Source organism: Trachypithecus francoisi, unplaced genomic scaffold, assembly GCF_009764315.1.
Source record: "Trachypithecus francoisi isolate TF-2019V2 unplaced genomic scaffold, Tfra_2.0 Contig01579, whole genome shotgun sequence".
Classification (NCBI taxonomy): domain Eukaryota; kingdom Metazoa; phylum Chordata; class Mammalia; order Primates; family Cercopithecidae; genus Trachypithecus; species Trachypithecus francoisi.
The window spans coordinates 33881731-33905593 of NW_022681442.1; positions in this window are offsets into that span (position 1 = coordinate 33881731).

Consider the following 23863-nt stretch of genomic DNA (forward strand, 5'->3'; position numbering starts at 1 on the left):
AGCCCACCGTGGGGCAGAAGCCCTGTCCGATGCGTCACCATCTGGGACCGGCAGAGCTCAAACAACATGGAGTTGAGACAACTGGACGCGTTATGGCTGAAGTCTGGCCAGTTCTGTCTGGGTGTCACTTAGAATGAGAGAATCTCACATTTGGGAGGGGAAGGACGGTGGACAAGAGTGGGTTGGAGAGAGAGAGCCGAGACATTAGAATGTTTTTCCTTAAGGAACTAGGGGTGAAAAAAAGAAAAGACTTGCTCCCTGCATGCAGGGCTTGCCCTGGGCCTGGAACAGCCTGGCTTCCCATTGAAACCTCCTGACATGTTTAGGAAGGGGGAATTACCATCTCCATTTCTTTTTAAGAGATAGGGTCTCACTCTGTCACCCAGGCTGGAGTGCACATCATAGCTCACTACACTCTGGAACTCCCAGGCTCAAGTGATCCTCCCACTTCAGCCTCCTGAGTACCTTGGACTACAGGCGCACATCACTGTGCCCAGCTAATTTTTTTTTTTTTTTTTTTCCATAGGGACAGGTTCTTGCTATGTTGCTCAGGCTAGTTTTAAACTCCTGGCCTCAAGTGATCCTCCTGCCCCAGCCTCCCAAATTACTGAGATTATAGGCATAAGCCACTGTGCCTGATCTTCCTTCTCGATTTTACCAAAGAGAAGACCTAAGTTAGTGACTTGCTCATGCCACACAGCAAGTGAGTGGGAGAGGCAGGTACTTGCAATCATACGTAACCTCCTCCCAGTCTGGGCTGCCAGCCCTCCAGCCTCAGCTCATGCCCACTGCCCTTCCATCCATCCTTCCATTCAGCCAAGCCTCTCCTGCCCAGGGTTTTGTATATCCTGTCACCTCTTTCAGAAAGCGACCTCCCACATCTTTCCCTAGCAGGGTCCTTCCCATCTTCAGGTCTCAGCTTCAGTGCCGCCTGCTCAGAGGCCCCTCTTGACCACCCCCACTTCAGCGGGACCCCTTGTTACTCTCCTTCCCTGGACTCTGCCCCTTGCCCTCCTTGTGCCTCAACTGTCCTTATGCATTAGCTGCTTTGCTTGCTTACTGTCTTTCCCACGTACTGGAACATATGTCCCTTGAGGGCAGGGACTGCATGCCTCTATTTACCATGGCATCCCCACCACCCAGATCTAGGTCTGGCATGTGGCAGGTCTTTGACAAATGTTTGTTAAATAAACGAACAGCTGAACTAGAGTAGTGAAACAAGGCTGAGGTGAGAGACATGTAGACAGACTCAGACCCATGTCCCTGCTCAGAGAGGGGTCTATCCACACCCTCCGTGCCCAGAGAGCAATTGGTAAGCCTCTTCTGCCTTCAGACTAGCGTCTGGGCAGCCCTGGATGCCCAGGAATGGAAGAGGTAAAACCCTCCAGATGGCATTGTTACTAGCAGCTTGGGCAACCCCTGCCCAGTGGGGATGTTCCCTCCCTCCATCTGCTCCTAATGAGATCTTTCCTGACTGCAACATTGGGCTCTTCCTGACTGCAACACTGGGCTCTTGGCAGCCACTGTTCCAGAGGGTACCCTGCAGTTGGAGGGTGTTCAGAGATGAAATATCTGAAACAATGCAGGGACAAGGGAAATGGAATAATTATAACAGATGAAAAGACCCACATTCTGGGCTTTGCCAAGTTCAGCAGAATAGGATAATTGCACGCAAGGCTCCAAGGGGTGTGAAGGCCTTTGAGGGAGGGGAAGTATTGGGGATGACATGAGAGGGTATAATTATGCAAAATGGTATGAGATGGATCCCTGGGAATTTGAGGCCTAGTGGCAGGAACCATTTTCTCCTGGCAAAGCTCTGAGTTTGGGCAGCAGTTTCCTAATGGAAGGAGTAGAGTTCCACCCTGATGGCATTTAAGTCCACGTTAAGCCGAACCTGGAGACTCTACGAGTACACTGGCCTTATTCTAGAAAGCTGGGATCAGGTGTTAGGGGGCAGAGGTGACCTGATGGCAGGGTGGTGCAATGGTCATTTGCACAGGTTTTCTGGTCAGCAAGAGCTGGGTTCCAGTCCCAGCTGGCAGCCTTCTAGCTGTGTGTGACCTTGGGCACACGGCTCAACATCCCAAGGCCTCAATTTCTGCATCTATGAAATGGTGACACTATCCCCTGTGCTTTCAGGTTATCGGGATGATCACATGTGATAACACACAAGCTGCTGTCACAGCACCTGGCATACAGGAAGAAGGCATTAAGTGTCAGCTACAAAGTCTGCATGGAGCCAATCATTGGCTTTTGCTAGGATCTCTGGTCCATGACAGGAGGAGGATACCAGCAGATCCCTGGAATCCTAAGGCTTTGATTGGCTCTGAGGTCCAACTTCCTGCAGGAGCTGCTTGGGAGGTGCAGGTGATAGCAGGCCCCAACTCAGACATGATAGCTCTTAACAATGCGAGATTTCTGAGAGCTGGAAATCCTCAGCGGGAGAGCCTGGTTAGGTGGATGCCACATCTTCCTTTCCTTTATTTTCAAGGCAGGGGAAACCAACCAAACTCCAGCCTTTTGCGACACTGTGGGCACCAGGCCATCTGGTCTCGGGACCCTACTGGAAAAATGAGTGTTTGTAAGCATCTGTGCCAGAACAGGTTTACAGAAGGACCCAATGTCTAGTTTAAAAGTGCCTGTTAAGAGTATTTCAGAGATGAACAGACTCACTTCCCACAAACTGAGGGAAGATGACAGTTTGGCCGGGTGGGAGGAAGCCAGGCCACCCCAGCCTCAGCAGCAGAGAAGCTCCCGCTGAATGCTATGGTCGGGACGCAGGTGACTCCTGGCTTCCTCTGAAGCTGACTTGGCTCCCAAATGTCTTAGCATGAAAGCGGGAAAGGGCCATTTCCTTCAGCCAACAATGAAAACAAGAAACTATGTGATAAAAGCAGCATAAACAAAGGGCTATATGGGGCACAAAGGAACAGTGCACAGTCCTTCCTTTTCTGCACAAAGCTTTTCGGGAAGTGTGGGATCTGGGAGGGGTGGGAGCTGGGAGGGGTGGGATCCAGAAGGGGTAGGACCTAGGAGGAGGGGGAGCTGGGAGGGGTGGGACCTAGGAGGAGTGGGAGCTAGGAGGGGTGGGATCCGGGAGGGATGGGATCCGGGAGGGGTGGGACCTGGGAGGGGTGGGAGCTGGGAGGTATGGGACCTGGGAGGGCTGGGATCTGGGAGGTGTGGGAGTTGGAAGGGGTGGTACCTGGGAGGTGTGAGAAGGCTATTTTGACCAGCAGAGTTGGGAGGAGAGCAATCCAGACTACAGAAAAAGCACGGACAGAGGCGTGGAGAGGAGGCAGTCAGCGAGTTCTTGTAAGTGGCCCATTTGGAATTAGAGACCATCCTGATCCTCACCAATCCCCACGCTGTCAGTTGCTCCCTGTGACTTTCTACCTGATTCCAGTATGGGGAATTGGGTCAAGACATGGAGACAGGAACTGAAAGTGGGGTCCCCTGTGGGGTCCCCAGCACACTGACGGTTCAGGCTGGTGGGGTGCACTGGAGAGAGCACTGGATGGGGAATCAGGAAATCCAGGTTTGAACCCTAGCTCAGTCCTTTACAAGCTGTGTGACCTGTGACAGGTAACAGGCCCTCTCTGGACCTCGGGCTCTCCATCATTGACAGAGCAGGTGGGTCTCACGACCCTCAGGGCTCTCCCAGGCCTGATACCCCGGAATTTAAAAATTCTTCTGTGTTCCAGCTGTTCATGTGTGTCTGGGTTTCTGTCCCTCATTTGAGTCATTTTACACACAAGACAGCAGGAAATCAGGATCCTCGAGAGGTCTGTGAAATAGAAGTCACTGAGTGTCAGAGGATATACCAAACACAACAGGCAGAGACTTCCCTATGGCTCCAGGGTGGCCAGCTTCATCAGCCCTGACTGCCCAGACAGAAAGAGCAAGGTGGGAGGAGCAGGTCCTGCATGGAGAGCCATAGCCAGAGAGATGCTGGATCCCAGGAGGAGGAGCCTTCGCCCATGCCCAGGGCAGGTTCCAGGGGACCAGCTGGCTCCTGCATTGCTTCAGATAGCCCTGGGGTAGCTGGGTACCATTGATGGCTCAGCACTTGGCAGGCAGAAGACCTGACCCACATCCTGGTGCAGCAGGACCACTCCCATTTGTTGACCCTTACTCTGTGCCAGGCCCCAAGCCAAGGGCCTCATATCCATCATTTCACTTAGTCCCCCCAGCCCTCCTGGGAGGAGTGGTACCTCTGCTACACTCATTCTACAGACGGGCAAGGAACTTTCCCAAGAGGACACATCCAAGTAAGAAAGACAGGATTCCAACTCCGGTCTATCTGATACCTGATCTTGTCCTCTTTCCAGGGAGTCTCCACTTCCCTAGTGGGAATCCAGAGACGGGAGGCCAGCCTATTCCAAAATCCCACCACTGCCAGCCTGCAATTCCATTTGCCACTCTCTGAATGAAAGCGCTGTTGTCTCCTGAAGGTCCCAGAGGGACACAATAAATGAGGAAGGTATCGGACTGTCAGTCACTCCAACAGGCCAGGCAATAAGCAAATGGGACATGGGTCAACAAGGTTTGACAGGGGATGAGGCTGGGACTATTGGGAGGGGAGGGGGTCTGAGAGACACCTGCAGATGCTCCAGGAGGTGTGCCTAAAGAAAGAGGAGCTTGGTGCAGCAGAGTGACCGAGTGACTGCGGTACCTTACTCCCACACTTGGGTGCAGCCCAGTGATCTAGAAAGAATAGCTCTCTGGGGCAGAAATGCACAAGGCCAGACAGCCTTTAGAGAAAAAACCTCTCTGGCAGAAGGAGTTTCGGCTGGCTAGGGAAGACTGCAGCTGGGGCCCTACTCCCAGCATCTAAATCAGGCCACCCAGGCTCCGGGGCCCCCAGGCACTGGACCGCTTTGGGAAGTGGGGAAATTCCTCCGGAATGAGATGGCACACAGGCTGCCAGCCATCCCCCCCCCGGATGCTCACTGAGCTTCTGGCAGGGAGGGAGCCCAGAGCCAGCAGAGGGGCTGCATTTTGCCATCAGTGGGATGCCTGTGGGTGGGAGGGGCTGTCAGCAGGAATCCTGCTCCTGGGCTCCTGTGGAAGAGACGGGAGGGATGGAGGAAGCATCTTTCCGAAGAAGCACAGCGAGCTATGGGACCCTGGTCATGGCCCAGTCACACCAGCAGGGGGGTGCTGGCCCAACCTATCCTCCAGAGAGCGTATAAAAAATAATAACATATTGCTGAGCACCAATTCTGAGCTAGACGCTGGAGATACCATGGAGCACAAAACAAGCAAAAGGCCCTTCTCTCATTATGTTCTAAAGGGAGTGACAAGCAATACAACACGAATACATAATAAACTAGAAGGCAATAAACACTTAGAAGGGATATAGAGGAGGGAGAAGAGATGGGGAGGGGGGGCGGGGTGCTGGCAGGGGCCAGCGGGCAGTTTGCAATTTTAGGCAGCATGACCAAAGACCTCACTAAAGAGGTGACGTGGCCGGGCATGGTAGCTCACACCTGTAATCCCAACACTTTAGGGGGACAAGGCAGGAGGATTGCTTGAGCCCAGGAGTTTGAAACCAGCCTAGGCAACATGGTGAGACTTTATGTCTACAAAAACTTTTAAAAGACTAGCTGGGCATGGTGGCACATACCTGTGGTCCCAGCTACTCAAGAAGCCAACACGGGAGGATCGCTTGAGCCCAGGAGGTTAAGGCTGCAGTGAGCCATTATTGCACCATTGCACTACAGCCTGGGTGACAGAACAGGACCTTGTCTGAAAAAAAAAAAAAAAGGTGATTATGTGATCGAAGACCTGAAGGAGGCTAGACAGGGCAAGCTGTGCAGACACCTGGGGAGGAGTATTCCAGGCTCAGGAGCAGCAAGTGCAAAGGCCCTGAGGCAGGAGTAATCTGGCAAGTTCCAGGCATGGCGAAGAGGCCAGCAGCTAGAGCAGAGTGACAGGAAGGGAGCAGCATGGGAACACTTGGGGAGTATGCTAAAGGGCAGATTAAGTCAGGCAGAGCCTGAAGACCATCACAAGGATTGTGGCATTTCCCATGCATGAAAGGGGAGTTCCTGGAGGCCTGTGAGCAAGGGAAGGCTATTATCTGCCATATGTCTTAACAGAACTACTCTTGCTACTGTGTTGAGAATAGATCAAAGGAACCTGGGAAGCCCAGTTATTATTATCACCATCACCATCACCATCACCAACTACAGCAGCAACAGCCAGTTACTGCCCCTGCCACCTACTTCACTGTTACTATCTAGTTTACATCTCACAACAACCTGTACAGACAGAGGGCCTTATTTCTCCCATTTTATAGCTGAGGAAACTGAGGCTTGGCCAAAGTCAGAAGGTCACACTAATAAACCCTCTCCAGTACCTGGCCCACTGCTCTGGCACCCCTGCCCAGCCTTGTCTCCCACACCTCCCTTCTCACCTGCACCCAGCCTCCCGCCCCAGGGAGATACTCCCAGTTTCCCCAACTCTGCACATCCTTCCAGGCCTCTGATTTTTTTCACATGCTGTTCCAGCTGTCTAGAACTCTTCTCTCCCATATCTAACTGCCACGTGTATTTCAACCATCTTTTGAGGGACAACTCAAGCTCTGCCTCTTTGGGGGACCCCTCCCTGACTGCCTCCAGCACAGCAGCTCATGGCCACCTCCCAAAAATAGGAGGCATTGCAACTACCCCGCAGCTGGCCTCCCACATACCATGTGAGCACATAGTCAGGGGCTGGAACTTATCAACCTCTGTTTCCCCATCCATCAGTTTTGCAACCTGATAGGTCTCAGGTTCAAATCCTGTTGACACTCTGTTTGCCTAGGTGATTTTAAATTTCTCTGTTGCAATTTAATTCTGAGTCACACTTCCTTCGTGCATGTCCATTTCTGTGCACATACCCCTGTCCTCGGACAGATACACGCAGAGCCTTGTGCTGATGGGTGCCATCGCACTTTAGAAGAATGATGCTTGTAACAGAGGAGGAGGTGCATGGTGCAGAGGGAGCCCTGTGCACTTTAGAATCAGCCAGACCTGAGTTCAGGTCCTATTCTGCCTCTCACTGGCTGTGTGGCCATGAGCAAATCATTTAACATGGGCCTTCCTATGTTTGTCTATAAATGAGGCAAGTGATATCCACTCGTGAGTTTTGTGAGATCTGAAAATGGTACAAATGCAATGTCTGGCCCTGAATATGCCCTCAAGGTGTGGCACTAATGTCTCCTTGCCTGTCCCATCCCTAACCCTAGGAGTGTCCTGTACATTACACTTGGTCACCATGCTCTCTGGAGGCCTCATGCGCCTCAAGGGCTTGTATACTAAGCCAGAAGCACCCACTTCTGGCCCAAGTCCTCTCTCTGAGGCAGGGCCTATAGATTCCTGGCAGTTTCCCCTGCCCTGGTCCCTGGCATCCTGCCCCTGGCCAGCTCCAGTGCCTGGCAGGTCCACATGCTCACTCCTTCCCTCCCACCAACTGTCCTGCCTCCATTGTTACCAGGCCTTCCTGCCTGATTGGCCAGGCCAGCTACACTTCCAGCAGACCGTGGGAAACAAGTAACTAAGTAGGGGTGATGCCACAGCAAGGAACAGATCAGAACATTTGATGCCAGCCACTAGGCAAACACCCCAGATCCTGGTCACTCAAGGTATTGTAACATGCCAGGTCACGGAGGATTTGAAGGTCCAACTCCCTCACTTTACAAATGAGAGGCCCAGAGAGGGTGAGACACTAGCTCAAAGTCACACAGCGAGAGAGGAGGAGGCTTTGGACTTGTTCCTGGCCACACTCTTCCTACTGCACCGGCTCCTCCTCATCAGGGGCCACATTTGTTTTCTGTTTTTGTTTCTTTTTTCTCGAGATGGAGTCTCGCTCTGTTGCCCAGGCTGGAGTACAGTGGCATAGTCTCGGCTCACTGCAACCTCTGCCTCTTAGGTTCAAGTAGTTCTCATGCCTCAGCCACCCACATAGCTGAGATTATGAGTGTGCGCCACCACGCCCTGCTAATTTTTGTATTTTTAGTAGAGAAGGGTTTTTGCCACGTTGGCCAGGCTGGTCTCGAACTCCTGTCCTCAAGCAATCCTCCAGCCTCGGCCTCCCAAAGTGTTGGCATGAGCCACCGCACCTAGCCAGAGAGTACTATTGAACTGGACTGACCGCAGGAGCAGAGCAGCTTGTTGAAGGCCCTGTAGCTCTGTTTCCCTTGAAAGATATCAAAACCCTTTCAGCATCTTAATCCCCAAAGGCATGACACCTGACATCAGTCTCTTGAGTGGCCTGCAGGGAAGTCATTGTCCAGGTTCTGTGCAGCCACCAAGTCCACTGACTAAGCTCCGAATCCGCGGTCTCCTGAGGTTGCTGTTTGTTCTCTGTCTGTGGACTGCTACTACCTCTGCGGCTGCACTGTGCTTGAAACCTCAACAGCGTATCTCAGGGGTGAGCAGAGGAGGCTGGGATAAATGGATCCCCAGCCTCTGGAGGCCTGACATGGAGGTTGCGCAGCTCAGTCCCTGGGCCTCACCCCTGGAGAGCCCCATCCAGTGGGGACTCGGGGGGTGACTCGGGGATCTGTACCATAAGCAAACTCCTCCAGGGATTCTGATGTGCTGCCATGTTGGGGACCACCAGCCTAATGCAGCCCTTCCCTCAGGGAGTCCCCTCCTCCACACCCTCACAGAAGGCCACCCATCAGGGGACTGGGAGCCCACCACCTCACAGGTGACAATGCCCCAGCAGTGAGCACACGGGCTGTGCCATGCTGCAATCTGCATCCGGGGTCCTTGTCTGCCTTCTGTGACTGACTAGTCAAATGTCTCTTCTTCCTCAGGAACAAAATCAGGCCCTATTGCAGCCCTGTCCCCAACCCCCGGCCTCCCAGATGCTATTCCTGCCCTGGAGGCTCCTGGTGTCCCCTTAGGCCTGACAAGGTAGAGACTCTCCTTGTCCAGCACACAGGCTCCATTTGCAAGTAACTGTTCCTCCTCCGGCCCCCCACACACACCCATCTGCACCAGACACCGCCGAGCACCAGGACACAGTGTCCTTCCCGGCCTGAGACCGGAGCAGGCCTGATCAGGAACACTCAGGACCCTGCCTTCTCTGCCCAGTGGCCTCTGGCTCCTGGTGCCACCATGTCTACTTGAGATATTTCCAAATAGAGAAGATGGAAACAATGAGGATTCCTCCCAAGAAACCGGCTTGAAATCAGAACACCCAGGTCCTCCCAGGACCCCTGCCACTTCCAGCTGCAGGACCTTGAGCGAGTCCCGGGGCCATCTGGTGAACGGGGCTGCTGAGGGAAATTCGGACAAGCATCAGAGCCCACCGTGCCCTTCTCTCTTGGTGTCAGGTGTTTTCTGCCTTTGCCTGAGCCGTGGCCACACCCCCTTCCTAATCCTTCAGACAACGGACACACATACAGCTGTTGCCCTGGCCTGAGACCCTGATGTGGCCTGAGCGGCATGGGCCCCTACCCAATGGACTAACTAGCAGCCAATGAGCCTTATTAAAAAATATTTGAGGCTGGGCGTGGTGGCTCATGCCTGGAATCGAAGCACTTTGGGAGGCTGAGGTGGGCAAATCACTTGAGGTCAGGAATTCGAGACCAGCATGGCCAACATGGCAAAGTCCTGTTTTTACTAAAAAAAAAAAAATACAAAAATTAGCCAGGTGTGGTGGCGTGCAACTGTAATGCCAGCTACCTGGGAGGCTGAGGCAGGAGAATCACTTGAACCCAGGAGGCAGAGGTTGCAGTGAGCCAAGATCATGCCACTGCACTTCAGCCTGGGCAACAGAGCAAGACTCTGTCTCAAGAAAAAAAGAAAAGAAAAAAAGCCAGGTGCAGTGGCTCTCACCTATAATCCCAACACTTCGGGAGGCTGAGGAGGGAGAATTTCTTGAGGCCAGGAGTTTGAGACCATCCTAGGCAACACAGGGAGACCACATCTCCACAAAAACTTTTAAAATTAGCCAGCTGTAGTGGTGTGTGCCTATAGTCCCAGCTACTCAGGGGCTGAGATGGAAGGATTGCTTGAGCCTGGAAGGTTTAGGCTGCAGTGAACTGAGATCTCACCACTGCACTCCAGCCTTGGCAACAGAGCAAGACCGTCTCTAATAAAAATAATAATAATAATAATAATAATTAATTGCGTAGAGCTGCCTAGCACGGTGCAGGGACATGAGGGCTCAGTAAATATTTGTGGTATCTAATTTAGGAACACCAACCTGTACCCACCAAAGAGAACAAAAAATGTACCTTAGTACTCACCTAGTTTAACCTTTTCATTTTACCACTGAGGGCTTCCAGAGAAGGGAAGTGACTCATCCCAGGTTGCCCAGCAACTTTAGTCCATAGTGGCTCAGTTTGCCCAGTCAGAAATCCCCGATGCTGTCATCGAAGGCTGTGGCGCTGACAACATCACAGCTGAGAGGAGGACTCCACGGTGCTCAGAACCTCCGCTGCGCCATTCACCAGAGGTGGACAACGCTCCCTCCTGGCATCCCCCTGGGCCTGGCTTCTGACCAGAACCCTGCCCTGGACATCTCAAAAGCCCTCAGGACCTCAGTGCTGCCACCTGCTCACAGAGTGTGGCGGATACGGGGGTGGACAACCCACGTCCCTCTGCCAGGTTATTTATAAAGTGTTTTCAGATGAGTCAGGCACGGAGCTGCCCAGCACCACCACGGACTATCCCCTGGAGATGCTAGAATGATCCTGAGCTCTGGAACCCCACCACACCCCTTCATAGGCTGCTTCTCATGGAAAGCTAGAGGCAGGAAGCTGAGGCCAGGGCTGTGGGGCTGTTGTGGTGCCCCCGATGAGCCCTGGCAGGCCAGGCTTGGGGGACAGATGGGGAGGCCCCAGGAAGGAGAGGAAGGGCCTTGGACAGTCCCCCTTCTGGGCCACAGACCACATGGCCCTTCCCCTTCCCACTCCCAAACAGGAATGACGGACAAGCCCAAGAAGACAGCCCCCACCCCGTGCCCCTAGCACTGGCTGCTCGCACCTCCAATCCTGTGTGTACTGCTCTCCGCCTCCACCAGGAGCCCAGCTATTTCTCTCTCTCTGGAAGGGGAGCCCAAGCCTCCAAGCCTCCCGCCCCCCTTTCCTGCTCCTGGCAGTGCTCTAATTACTTCCTCAGCTGGGTGCTGCCTGCCATGGGTACCCTGGCCTTCCTCAGCTGGGTGCTGCCTGCCATGAATAACTGCACCTGTGCTCACACTCAGCTTCCCACAGAGGCTGGGCCCAGTGCCCCTGCAGACAGTGTGACCACTGGGAGCCTGGTCCTGGGGGCCTGGACTCCCCCGGCTATGCACTCTGCTTTGTGAGCCTGAGCTGAGGGCATATGGGGGTCTTTGGGACTCACCCTCTCCTCTGCAGCCTCCACCACAACCCTGCAGGGGCTACTTGCTTGTTCAGCAATCCTGCTGTGTGCCTGGCATGCGGCTCAGCCCTGAGCAGGGGAGGAGTTGGGAGGGCAAGGAGATAAATAAGCCTGTCCGCCCTCCAGGGAGGCAAACATATAAACAACTCATTATGCAACGAGGAGGAATGAAGTTAGTGCTAAATTAAGGTACAAGCTGGGCACCAAGCCTGCAGGCCCTCAATTCTTCCCTACTTTTTTTTTCTTATTATAAAAGCAATTCGTACTCATTTTACAAAGAATTTGTATATGCAGGTAATAAAAAGAAAAGTATAATACATTCTTTATCCATCCACTCAAGGACAACTTGGTCCATACCCGTGGCCCAGACTTCCAGACTTTTTTTTAACAGAGCAAGGACAAGTCACAGATCTGAGGGTCTCTCCTCCAGGGACCACCCACCTGGCTCTGAGACAATCTTTCCAACTAGAAATTCACAAGAAATGTATAGAAAGATTTCAAAGCAAGATAATATGGATAGCATGACAAGTTCATGTAAAAAGAAAAAATGCAAAACTCTATCAATGCCTGGAAAATGTCTGGAAGGATACATACTAAAGGGTCAACATTTATCAGTTAGGGGGAAAGTGATGGAGGAGCAGATAGACTTTTTTCTGCTAGAAATGTCTTTGAATTGTTATAGTAAGCATGGATTTACATAAACTTCATGATTTTTTAAAATGAAAACTTTTTTAAAAAATCGCTGAATGAATAATTTCCAAATTTTCTATGGTATTATCTTATCTTTGCACTTAGAATAATATAATATGAAAACTAAAAGGAGGCACCGCCACTGCGGAGAGCAGTTTGGCAGTTTCCGCAAAAGTTAAACAGAATTTCCATATGACCCAGCAACTCCGTGCCTTGGTATAGGCTCTAAAGAACTGAAAACAGGGACTCCCCTTGTTCACAAATGTTCATCACAGCACTATCCACAGTAACCGAAAGGTAGAAACAACTCAGTGTCCATCAGCAGCTGAATGGATAAACAAATCGTGTTATATACATGCAATATAATATTATTCAGCTATTAAAAAGAAATAAAGTACTGACATTTGCTATAACATGGATGAAACTTGAAAACATTATGCTAAGGGAAGGGAGCCAGACACAAAAGGCCACAGAGTCTATGATTCCTTTGAAATGAAATGACCACAATAGGTAAATCCATAAAGGTAGAAAGCAGATGAGTGGTTGCCAGGGGCTGCGGAGAGGAAGGGAATGAGGAGTGATTACTTAATGGGCATAGGGTGTTTTCCTGAGGTGATGAAAAATTTTGAAACTAGAGGTTTTGAAACCGGTAGTTGTACAACATTGGGAATGTACTAAATGCCACCGAATTGTATAATTTTATTAATTGATTGATTGATTGAGACAGGGTCTCACTCTGTTGCCCAGACCAGAGTGCAGTGGGGCGATCTCGGCTCACTGCAACCTCTGCCTCCCAGGCTCAAGCCATCTTCCCATCTCAGCCTCCCGAGTGGCTGGGACCACAGGCACACACCACCACACCCAGCTAATTCTTCTACTTTTTATAGAGACAGGTTTTCACCACATTGCCCAGGCTGGTTTCAAACTCCTAGACTCAAGTGATCCTCCCACCTTGGCCTCCCAAAGTGCTAGGATTAGAGGTGTGGACCACCGCACCCAGACTGAATTGTACACTTTAACATGGTTCCTTGTATGTTATGTGAATTGTATCTAAAAAAAAAAAAAGACCAATGAAACATTTTTTTAAAATCAAAAAATAAAAATAAAAGCTTTATCTCACTCAGCTTTCATGCCCCTCAACCCCTAACCACCTGGCCTTCGAGGGTCATGAAGGAAAAAGCTTCAACCTGCCCACTGGCAGGGCCGAGCCACTTGGCTCCCAGAAGGCCTTGGAGAGGCAGGGGAGTCCAAGGGAGAGAAATACCCCCAAGTAGGAGAAGGGACAGGAGATCAGGGGCAGGAGCTGGGCCAGGCAGACAGAAGAGGGAAAGCAGCCATCCTCCACCAGGAACCACACTCCCGAGGAACCCTCAGATATCCCGGAGAGGTCAGAACTGCTATCCCATTCTTCAGATGAGAAAACCAAGGTTCAGTGTGGCTTGGAGGCAGGGCTAGAGATGTCTTTGAATTGTTATAGTAAGCATGGATTTATATAAACTTTATGATTTTTTAAAATGAAAACTTTTTTAAAAATTGCTCCTCCTGACTCCAAGGAGGAGAGGCAGGGGAACCTGGCGTCACCCCAGGCCTGCAGCCCAGCAACAGCTCCTTCCAGCTGGCTGGTCCCCACTCCTCGCCTGCTGGCCCCTGAAGGGCAGGTGAGGGGCATGGGATGGGGAAGGGGGAGCCTGAGGGAGGGGCAGGGATGCACTGCATGGGCTGGAGGGTGAAGGAGCTTACCCTAGCTCTACCCCTCTCTCTCCCTGCTTCCAAATCTAGATATAACCCCTTGGCTGCCCGAGGCCTCCCCATCCCTCACCTCGTGCGTGGTTAAGGTAGTGGTTAGGGCTTGGGCTCTGGTCTAGACCGCATGGGTCCAAATCCTGGCCCAATGACTAAATGGCTCTGTAATGCTCACTTCCATATACCCATCTGTCAAATGGAGATGATGGCATCAGTCCCAACCAAATAAGACCAACGAAGGAGAAAATGCTCAGAAAAGACACGGCACAGTAACTCCCGGACATCTTACTTTTTCTTTTAGTCAAACATCTGCTAGGATTACCAAAGCTTCTGGGGTTATGGGATTCAGGTGTGCTCTGGTCTCATGTCTCCTCCTGCTGCTCAGGGAAGCCCCCTTGCTGTAGTGGATGCTGGTAAACTTGCTGGGGCTCAGAAGCACTGGCCGAGGCACCATGGCACTGACATTTCTGGGCCCTGGCTCCTCCAGCCAGCCCTAGGCTGCCCTCCTCAGAGCTGCTATCTGGGATTTCTTTTTTTTTTTTTCTCAAGAACCCAACAGTTCAAACCCAGCTCCTTGACTCTTTACAAGAGTTCAGATGGTCCTGCTTCTAATCATTAAGGCCCAATTACACCTGGATCCTGTTTTATAGTCTGTGGAGCACTTTGCCAGGTATTACCTCACTCAGTTCTCACCAAAACCCAGTGAGGCAAGGATCATTGTTCCGTATATTATAAACATAGATTCGATATAAATATATAGATATAGACCTACCAGGTAGTGTCTGTTCTGAAACCTACTTTGTCTTATATTGACTTAGCCATTCCGGCTTTCTTTTGATTAGTGTTAGCATGCTATATGCTAACCATCTTTGTACTTTGAAAATATTTGTGTCCTTATATTTACAGTCGGTTTCTTGTAGGCAGCATGGAATTAACTCTTGCTCTTTTATCTGACAATCTCTAAATGGTGTTCAGACCATTGACATTTAATGTGATTATTGATATAGTTGGGTCTCAGTCTATCGTTTTGCTATTTGTTTTCTATTTGTTCTGTTTTTTTCCCCTTTTCTGCCTTCTTTTGGACTACTTTTGATGATTCCATTTTATCTTCTTTATTGGCTTAGCAGCTGTAACTCTGCTATTTTAGCAGTTGCTTTAGTATTTATAGTACACATCTTGACCTTTTCACAATTTACCTTCAAGTGATGTTGTGCCACTTCACACCAAGTATAAGAATCTTACAGAAGTTACTTCCATTTCTCCCCTCCTGGCCTGAGTTCCCCCTCTCTGGGTCATGGCCGGAAAACACTCTCCAGGCAGTAAGCAGGGACAACCTGCTAACTCTCCCCCTGCTTAAAGTCACATAGGTCCCTGAATCTAAAGTGAGTTGATTAGTGTGAACTAGGAACCCCTGAATCTTGTAGCCTGATGTCTAGTGTCTTGAAAACCATTATTTCATATGTTCTGTCTGTTTTTAAAAAATTGTTTCAGTCAGGAGTGCAAATCCAGTCCCTGCTACCCTGTCTTGGCCAGAAGCAGAAGCCCCCAGCATGCATAGGAGGAAACCAGGACTCAGAGGCTAATCTCCTCACCCAAGGTGAGGGAGCCTGTAAGTGGACAGGCAGGAATCCAATCAGCCCTGGTGCTGTCTTCCCTGGCCCACTGCTCCTCGTGAACCAACTGAGAATGCAGAAACCGCTCTCAGTAGGGGAAAGTGGACTTTTGTCACCACAACAAAAAGCTGCTCACAGCATTGTTACTGCTTTGGAAGCCAGTGGGACAATGGGATTGTCTCCCCACTTACCCTCCCATGAGTATTTTCTGGCTGAATCTAATCACCTAATTGGTAGAATTGTGGTAACTCTGAGTGTGTGTATGTGTGCATATGTGTGTTTGTGTGCATACGTGTGTGTGTGTGTTAATTTGGAGGCAAGGAGGAGGCCCCGTTTTTATCACACTAGTCAACTCACTTTAGGTTCCAGGACCTATTTGACTTTAAGCAGAGGGAGAAGTTTTTTTCCTTAAAATCACTTGGGGCAGCTGGCTGAGACCAGATTCCGATAGAATCTGATGGGGGATGGGGCCTAAAATAGCCTTCAACTCCTCCCCACCCTCTATTTTGCAGGCAAAGAGGAATCAGGGCCCAGTTCTTTCCCAAGCCCTCTCCTCCACCAGCTGACCCCAGAAATACTTTGTTTAGAAAACCAATCTGAAAGCAACAGGAAGGACTTTCATTCCTACCAGCACCTTGGCACACATCAATTTCATTTAAGGCTCTCTACTATTCCACAGCTGTGAGGCGCAGGCAAAGTCCTTAGCCCAGCCAAGACTGAAGCTCCCAGGGCTGATCGTTAAGTGGCAAACACAATGCATGTGGCACAGACTGGGAGCTTGAATCTTAGGCTTCTTTCCGTCCTCCTCATACTCCATTCACTTCGCTGAAATGTTGACAATGGCATACAGCTATTGGTGTTACCAGCAAAAGTGTTACCCAGGCCGGGCACGGTGGCTCACTCCTGTAATCCCAGCATTTTGGGAGGTCGAGGCGGGCGAGGATCACCTGAGCTCAGGAGTTTGAGACCAGCCTGGCCAACGTGGCAAAACCCCATCTCTACTAAAAATACAAAAATTAGCCAGGTATGGTGGTGTGCGCCTGTAATCCCAGCTACTCGAGAGGCTGAGGCAGGAGAATCGCTTGAACCTGAGAGACAGATGTTGCAGTGAGTCGAGACTGTGCCACTGTACAATCTGAATGGGTGAGACACCATCTCAAAGAAAAAACAGAAAACAGCATTACCCTTAGAAGTCTGTGTCCTGCTTGTGGGTCTGTTGCTCACAACTAAAACAGATGGGAGGAAAAGCTACACACAACACCCTGCCTGCTCCGTCCGGGTCAGAGACTTCCAAACTTCGCTGCACACTGGAATCCCCTGGGGAGTTTTACAAACCCCAACGCCGGCTGCACCTCAGATTCATTAAATCCAGATCTCTGGGGATGGGGTCCTGGCATCAGGAAATGTTAAAGCTTCCCCGGGGCTTCCTGTGTGCAGCCAGGGTTGAGAAGCAGTGGTCTGGTGTGAGAGGTCCTGAACGCTCTGCCTGTCCCACCCTCTCCTTCACCTCCAATCCCAGCACATCCCTTGTGCTCCCTGAGTGCAGTAACCAGGATACAGGACCAGACAAGGGCGGGCAAGTGGGACATTTAGGGAGCCCGCATTCTCAGGCTCTGGCAGCAGTGGGTGGGGAGTGGGCCTTTCACCACCCTGAGAATGAGGGCCTCCCATATTTTGCTCCCCAAGAACCTCGTTCTTAAGGAGACGCTCCCTCGCTGGATCACTTCAAGATCCTGAGCATAAGTGCCTCCTTACGCACGCCCTGGCCACCCCCAGGGTGCCTCCCTACCCCTGCCCCTCCTTACTGACAAACGGCCATGATTCCAGCCCCCTGGCCAGAGCCCAGCAACTGTCAGGCCACCTGGCTGAGAGGCAGGCACACCCATCAAAGGGAACAGGAGACAAGGTGTCCCTTACCAGCTGGTCAGCCACCATTCCATTCCCCAGAGCTGGCCCACTGCCTGGGTGGCAGTTCAAAGATTCTGGAAAATGACAAGACTTGGCAAAGCCAAGCATGACCTTTCCTCCAGGTGCAGGGGCCGGAAGGCTGGAGAAGATGATTCTCAAGCCCTCAGCCTGGTGGCGGCCCCAGCTGTGCCCGGAAGGAGGGTCTCCAAAACAAGGCTCCATCAGCAGACTGGATGGAGGAATTGGGTCCCCAGTCTTGCCCTAGAAAACATGGTTTGTGTCAGACCCACGGCCCGCTAAGCCCCAGCCTCCTCTTCTCATACTTGAATGAGCAGGACATCACCTGGGGATCTTCCCTCCAGGCTCTGCTGCAGTGGGGCTGCATTTTGAACCAGCACCCCCAGGTGATCCTGATGCGGGTAGTCCATACTTTGAGAACCACTACCCTGGGCCTTGGTGGGATGATATCTCAGCATCTTGCTCTCCTGCCCATTCCCCCTGCCCTGCACTATCATCCTCTCCAGAGAGCATCTGCCGAGAAGAGCATCACCCTGAGAAGGAAGAGCCTGAGTAGGTTTGGACAGGCACCCTCCAACCGGTGACCAAGCCTCACTGCCTCCCCTGTGAGGCCTTCATCAACTCTTCCCATCCTTTCAAATTAGCAGAGATGTCTACATTTCTGTAGTAGCAGAAATGTACATACCTAGACCAGCAGGTATGAGGCCAGAGGAATGGTAGGGAATGTAGCAAACTGGAGAAGGCGTGCTGTGCCCACTCCTACCTGCTGCTGTGTAGCAGGCTGGGGTTGCCAGATCTCCTGATTTGTCAAGGGAAGTCAGGAATCTAGTTTTTACAGGCAAATTTCAGCTTCTTAAACCACGGAAGCCAAAGCCGGTACATCTGAGGTCCCAATCTGGCCTGTGGGCCACCTGTTAGCAGCCTGTCTAAGAAGTGGACCCTCGGGATGAGAGGCCCTGTGGGCAGCCTCACACAGTTGGTGTTAGCACATTGCCTGCATCCCCAGGGTCCCAGGAAATACCCCTGACATGAACAAGTGGGTGAACGCATGGTGTTGGCAGGCAGGAGAAAGGGGTATTTTTGTAGGGAAGGGGGACTTCCCACCATACCACACCTAAGGTCAGCCTTGTCAGCAGGGGTGGGCCTGTCCCCGCTCACTCTCAGTGGAGGGCCAAGCTAATGCCTAATTCACCACCCCACACTTAACTGCCGCTTCTAACATCACTGGGTGTTCTGTGAGCAGCCCCCCATCATGCAGACCTCTCTTGGGTCTGTAGCTTTATCCACTCCCTCTCTAAAGCCCCCCAGTTTGACCTGACTTCATGCCACTTCTCAGAAACCTTTGCCCAGGGCACCCCGCCCCCGGTCCATTCCCAGCTCCTCCAAGACCTGCAATGCAAGAACCAGCAAAGCCACAGAGCTATCCTTGGGAGCAAAGGCCTGGTCTGGGTGCCCGCAGGAATATCCCAGGACACACCCTGCCACGGGAGGCACATCTGAGGCTTCTGCCATCTCAAGAGACGACAGTAGGCTGTCACCAGTGATGTGCCAGGAGGGAGGAGCCCAGCCCATCAGAAAAAGGGCTGAGAGGTTGCTTAAAATTGATCAGAAAAAGAAGTGAAGGTCCTGAGGGAACAATGTAAAGCCCATGGTGTATAATAGTGCCCCATGTGAAGTTCAGCGGCAGCTGCTGTGTGGTGCCAGCACAAGCTGGGTTAATGGGGGAAGCGGGTGGGGGGATGGGGAAGCCTCTGGAGTGATGGAAACAGTCCATATCCTGATTAGAGCCGTGCTTGCACTGATGTACAAATATAGAAAAAATACACCGACTATACAGCACATGTAAAGATTGGTGGACTTGGCCAGGCACGGTGGCTCATGCCTGTAATCCCAGCATTTTGGGGAGCCAGGGTGGGGGGATCATTTAAGGCTAGGAGTTTGAGACCAGCCTGGCCAACATGGTGAAATCCGATCTCTACTAAAAATACAGAAATTTGCCAGGCATGGTGGCACATGCCTGTAATCCCTGCTACTCGGGAGGCTGAGGAAGGAGAATTGCTTGAACCTGGGAGGCCGAGGTTGCAGGGAGCTGAGATCGTGACACTGCACTTCAGCCTGGGTGACAGAGAGACTCCATCTCAAAAAAAAAAAAATTGTGGACTTTACTGTATGTAAATTTTACCTCAATAATAAAAGAAAAGAAAATAGCAATGGACAAAAGGAAGGGAAAAAAGTTCCCCACATATACCTACAAACCCAAGAAGCTGGAGACCTGCTTGCCAGTTCCTTGGGGAAGTTTAAAGAGAGGCATAAAGGCTAATGAGGTATAAGAACCTTGCTCCAGGCCAGGCGCAGTGGCTCAAGCCTGTAATCCCAGCACTTTGGGAGGCCGAGACGGGCGGATCACGAGGTCAGGAGATCGAGACCATCCTGGCTAACATGGTGAAACCCCGTCTCTACTAAAAAATACAAAAATCTAGCCGGGCGAGGTGGCGGGCGCCTGTAATCCCAGCTACTCAGGAGGCTGAGGCAGGAGAATGGCGTGAACCCGGGAGGCGGAGCTCGCAGTGAGCTGAGATCCGGCGACCGCACTCCAGCCCCTGCGACCGAGTCTTCCGTCTCAAAAAAAAAAAAAAAAAAGAACCTTGCTGCTGCCAAATAAGCCACGGTCTTGATTTCTAGCAAAGTGAGCCAGCCAGCAGGTGGCAAAGTTCAAGTGCAAATACATAACTGAAAATCTGCTCACAGTAGAGGCCTTGAAGGCAGGAAGTAACACCACATTTAGAGCCCTCCAGTCTTTTCCCACTAAAGCCCCAGTCCATCTTCACAGCACTCCCTGAAGCGGCAATCATGTCTCCTATTCAGAGGGACACCAACAGAGCCTGGGGAAGTTCAAGGACTTACCCCAGCTCACACTGTCAGTGCCAGGACTCAAACCTGGACTCCCAAGTCTGTGCCCTTCCTTATACCTGCAGAAAAAAGCATGCCCCTCCTAGGCCACCCCGCATTCGAAAGCAATGCAAATGCGCGGAATTGTCTATAACAATAGTCAATTACTAAGGATAGTCATTTTACCCAAACTTATTTGGGGAATAATTTTGTGGTGGGGGGCTAATGGTCAGCCTTTTCTTCAGAACAATCTCTGTTCGCAGAGACAGCAGTCTTTGAGATGTGCCGGGGTGAGAGCTGTCTCTATCTCAGTCATTTGTTACCTACAGACTGGCACAGAACACAATTCCATGAGATTTGACGAAAGAGGACATATCTTCCCTATGACAGATTTCAAGACAAAGTACGAAGAAGGCCTCAGTAGCTACAAAGGAGGGTCTGACAAAGAAGGGGGCATTCTCCTGAGGCTCCTCAGGCAAGCCAGGGATGGGCCTGAGAAGTTGAGGGTGACACGGGAAATTAGAAAGACTGGTGGACACCATTAGTGCCTACCCTTAAGTCACTGCCTTCTCTTTATTGCTACAGACTCTGATATTTGTTCCAGCCTCAGAAGATGAATCAGGATTGGGCTAAACAAACACAGTAATCTCATTTGCTTTCCCCCAATTCTTACTTCCCCATTTTCCCTTGCTGTCAAGATACGGTTCCAGCCAATGAAAAATAAAGACAAAGCTGAAGGAGGGCTTCTTGCTTCCTGATAAAAGAGATAGACATTTAATGGAAGAAACTGTCCCTTTCTCCTCCTTCTTGCCTCGAATGTGGTTGAGTGAGGGCGTGATGGCTGAAGCTGTGGCAGCCATCTTGCCATCAAAAGGTGACAAGCTTGTCCAGGCACGGTGGCTCATGCCTGTAATCCCAGCACTTTGGGAGGCCAAGGCGGGCGGATCACTTGAGCTCAGGAGTTCAAGACCAGCCTGGCCAACATGGCAAAACCCTGTCTCTGCTAAAAATACAAAAATTAGCTGGGTAGGGTGATGTACATCTGTGGTGCCAGCTACTCAGGAGGCTGAGGCAGAAGAATCGCTTGAACTCGGGAGGTGGAGGTTGCAGTGAGCAGAGATTGCACCATTGCACTCCAGCCTGGGTGATAAAAGCGAAATCGATCTCAAAAAAAAAAAAGTAACAAACTTAAGAAAAGCAAACACAGCGAGGATGATTAAGCAGAGAGATGGAAAGAGCGTGGATCCTTTCAACATCTTCTATCTGCTCATCAGCTCCAGATCAGACTCCTGGGATAATTCGGTATCACTGTGGTTTAAGCCACTGTGCACGGGATATTCTGTTGCCTGTATCCTATCTGACTCAGAGGACAGAGGTAGACAGATCCAGGCTGCAGGATTCAAGTCACATGAATGAGACCCGGTTTAAGAAGCAGGGGCCAGCCAGTTGAAGACCTGGAGGGCGGCAAGAGACAGAGTTCTGCGGCTTCACCAGGTCAGGGAGAGTATTCTCCCCATTTCCCGGGCTATCCAGCCTGCCAACAGAAGCCTGAACGTGCTACACGGCCCCACTGCTCTGATGGTATTCCAGATGTCTCTCATCGGGGATTACCTGAAGCTGCCACACACAGAACTGTTACCCTTTATAGCCACAGAGTTACATGGATCTGGGTTTTTAATATACTATAACCTTGGACAGAGGAGAGAAGCTAATCTGTGAGGCAATGTGATCTCTTTTCAGTTCAGTGCAATACAAAAAAATAGCTAGATTCACTGCAGCTGCATCCCATGCATTAATGCATAGGGCAGCCGCTCTTTGTATTCTTTCCTGATGGAAATTATCTTAAGCTTTTTATATCTTAATGATTTGTTCAAGTCAGGAAGTGCTGCAAAATCCACATGAATTAAAGATCAGACACAAGGCTTTAGACACCCTTCTCACTTGGAGCAGACTTGAACGGTGTTCACACACCTCTGTCTCCAGGGATGCTCTCAGGCAGAAGCTAGAGAAGCACCAATCCACAACCACCTGTGGGCCAACTTATCAGCGAGGAGGTTCTAAGCTTAGAGCATCAAACTGGAGCAGGTCAAAAAGGGTAGCTCAAGATCTTCAAGACCGGGGAGCCCAAATTCATGGCTAGAAAAAAGACACAATTCTGGGGACCAATTTAGGATCAACAGGAAGCCTGAAGTCTGGTTTCCAGGTCAGAGCTGAGCCCTAAAGTCCAGAACCACATAGAACAAGAATATAGCACAAGTAAGAAGAAACAGAAGCGTCCTGGAGGAAGATCTTTGCTAAAGAGTTTCTTCATGCCCACCTGAGCCTGCACCTGCAGCAGGAGGAAAGTGTTTCAGCTGGTTCCGGACAGATGGCAGGAGTGAGGCTGCAGCCAGGGTCCTCACAGTGGTTCATGTCTCCGGAGTAATCATCACAATGGTTTTCATTTGAGTTTGCCATGTACCAAGCACCACGCTCAATGGCTTTTCAAATCCTCACAAAGCCCCATGATTTAGGCCCTAGTATTATCCCTACTTGACAGATGAGGAAACTGAGGCCAAGAGAGGTTAAGTCTATTTCCCAAGGCTTCACTGCCATTAAGTGGTAGAGGCAGGTTTCAAAGCCCAAGCTCTAGGCCAGGTGCGGTGGCTCACACCTGTAATCCCAGCACTTTGGGAGGCCGAGGTGGGCGGATCACTTGAGGTCAGGAGTTCAAGACCAACCTGGCCAACGTGGTGAAACCCCGTCTCTACTAAACATACAAAAATTAGCCAGGTATGGTGGCAAGTGCACTTGTAGTCCCAGCTACTCAGGAGGCTGAGACAGGAGAATCGCTCAAACCTGGGAGACAGAGGTTGTAGTGAGCCCAGATGGTGCCACTGCACTCCAGCCTGGGCCACAGAGCAAGACTCCTTCTCAACAACAACAACAAAAAGCCTAAGTTCTAAGTCATTTTGAATCCCAGGCCCACCCACGCTTCACCTCCCCTCTTCCTTCTCTCAGATCTCACCCTTCTCTCCTAATGTCGTGCCTGTCACTGTGTGGTTGGTGCTGAGTTACGTCCTGCTGCCATATAGTGACCTAATGATACCTGAGTGTGTTCCTTATCGCCCCAGGAACCCTGTAAGCTCTTTAGGGACCATAAGCATTTAGGTTATGCTTTTGGCTGCAAGTATCAGAATGCCCAACTGAAAGTCACTTATGTAATAAGGACACTTATAATCTCATACAAGAAGCCTGGAGGCAGGAGACACCCAGATTATGTTAATTCAGTGGCACAACAAAATCAGGGCTTTGGGTCACCTTCTCTGGCATTCTCTGGGCTTTATCCAACCCAGTCATAGAGACCTGTGACAGTGACAAACATCTCATTCGCACACAATAATATCCAAAAGACAGGGAGAGGCCTTCGTACGTCTTGCCTTAAAAGTCACTACAATTTTCCCAGTGCTCTCCCGATGCACACATCTCCTAATGTCTCATTGGCCAATTGATAGACCATTGAATACCTATCACATGCCCAGACCTAAGGCAACCATTAGCAAGAGAACTGGAAATATGTGTAATCAGAGATAAGACAAATGGTATGGGCGTATTAATATGTGGCCTTTGAAGCTGGAGAAGGGGTCATGAAACACA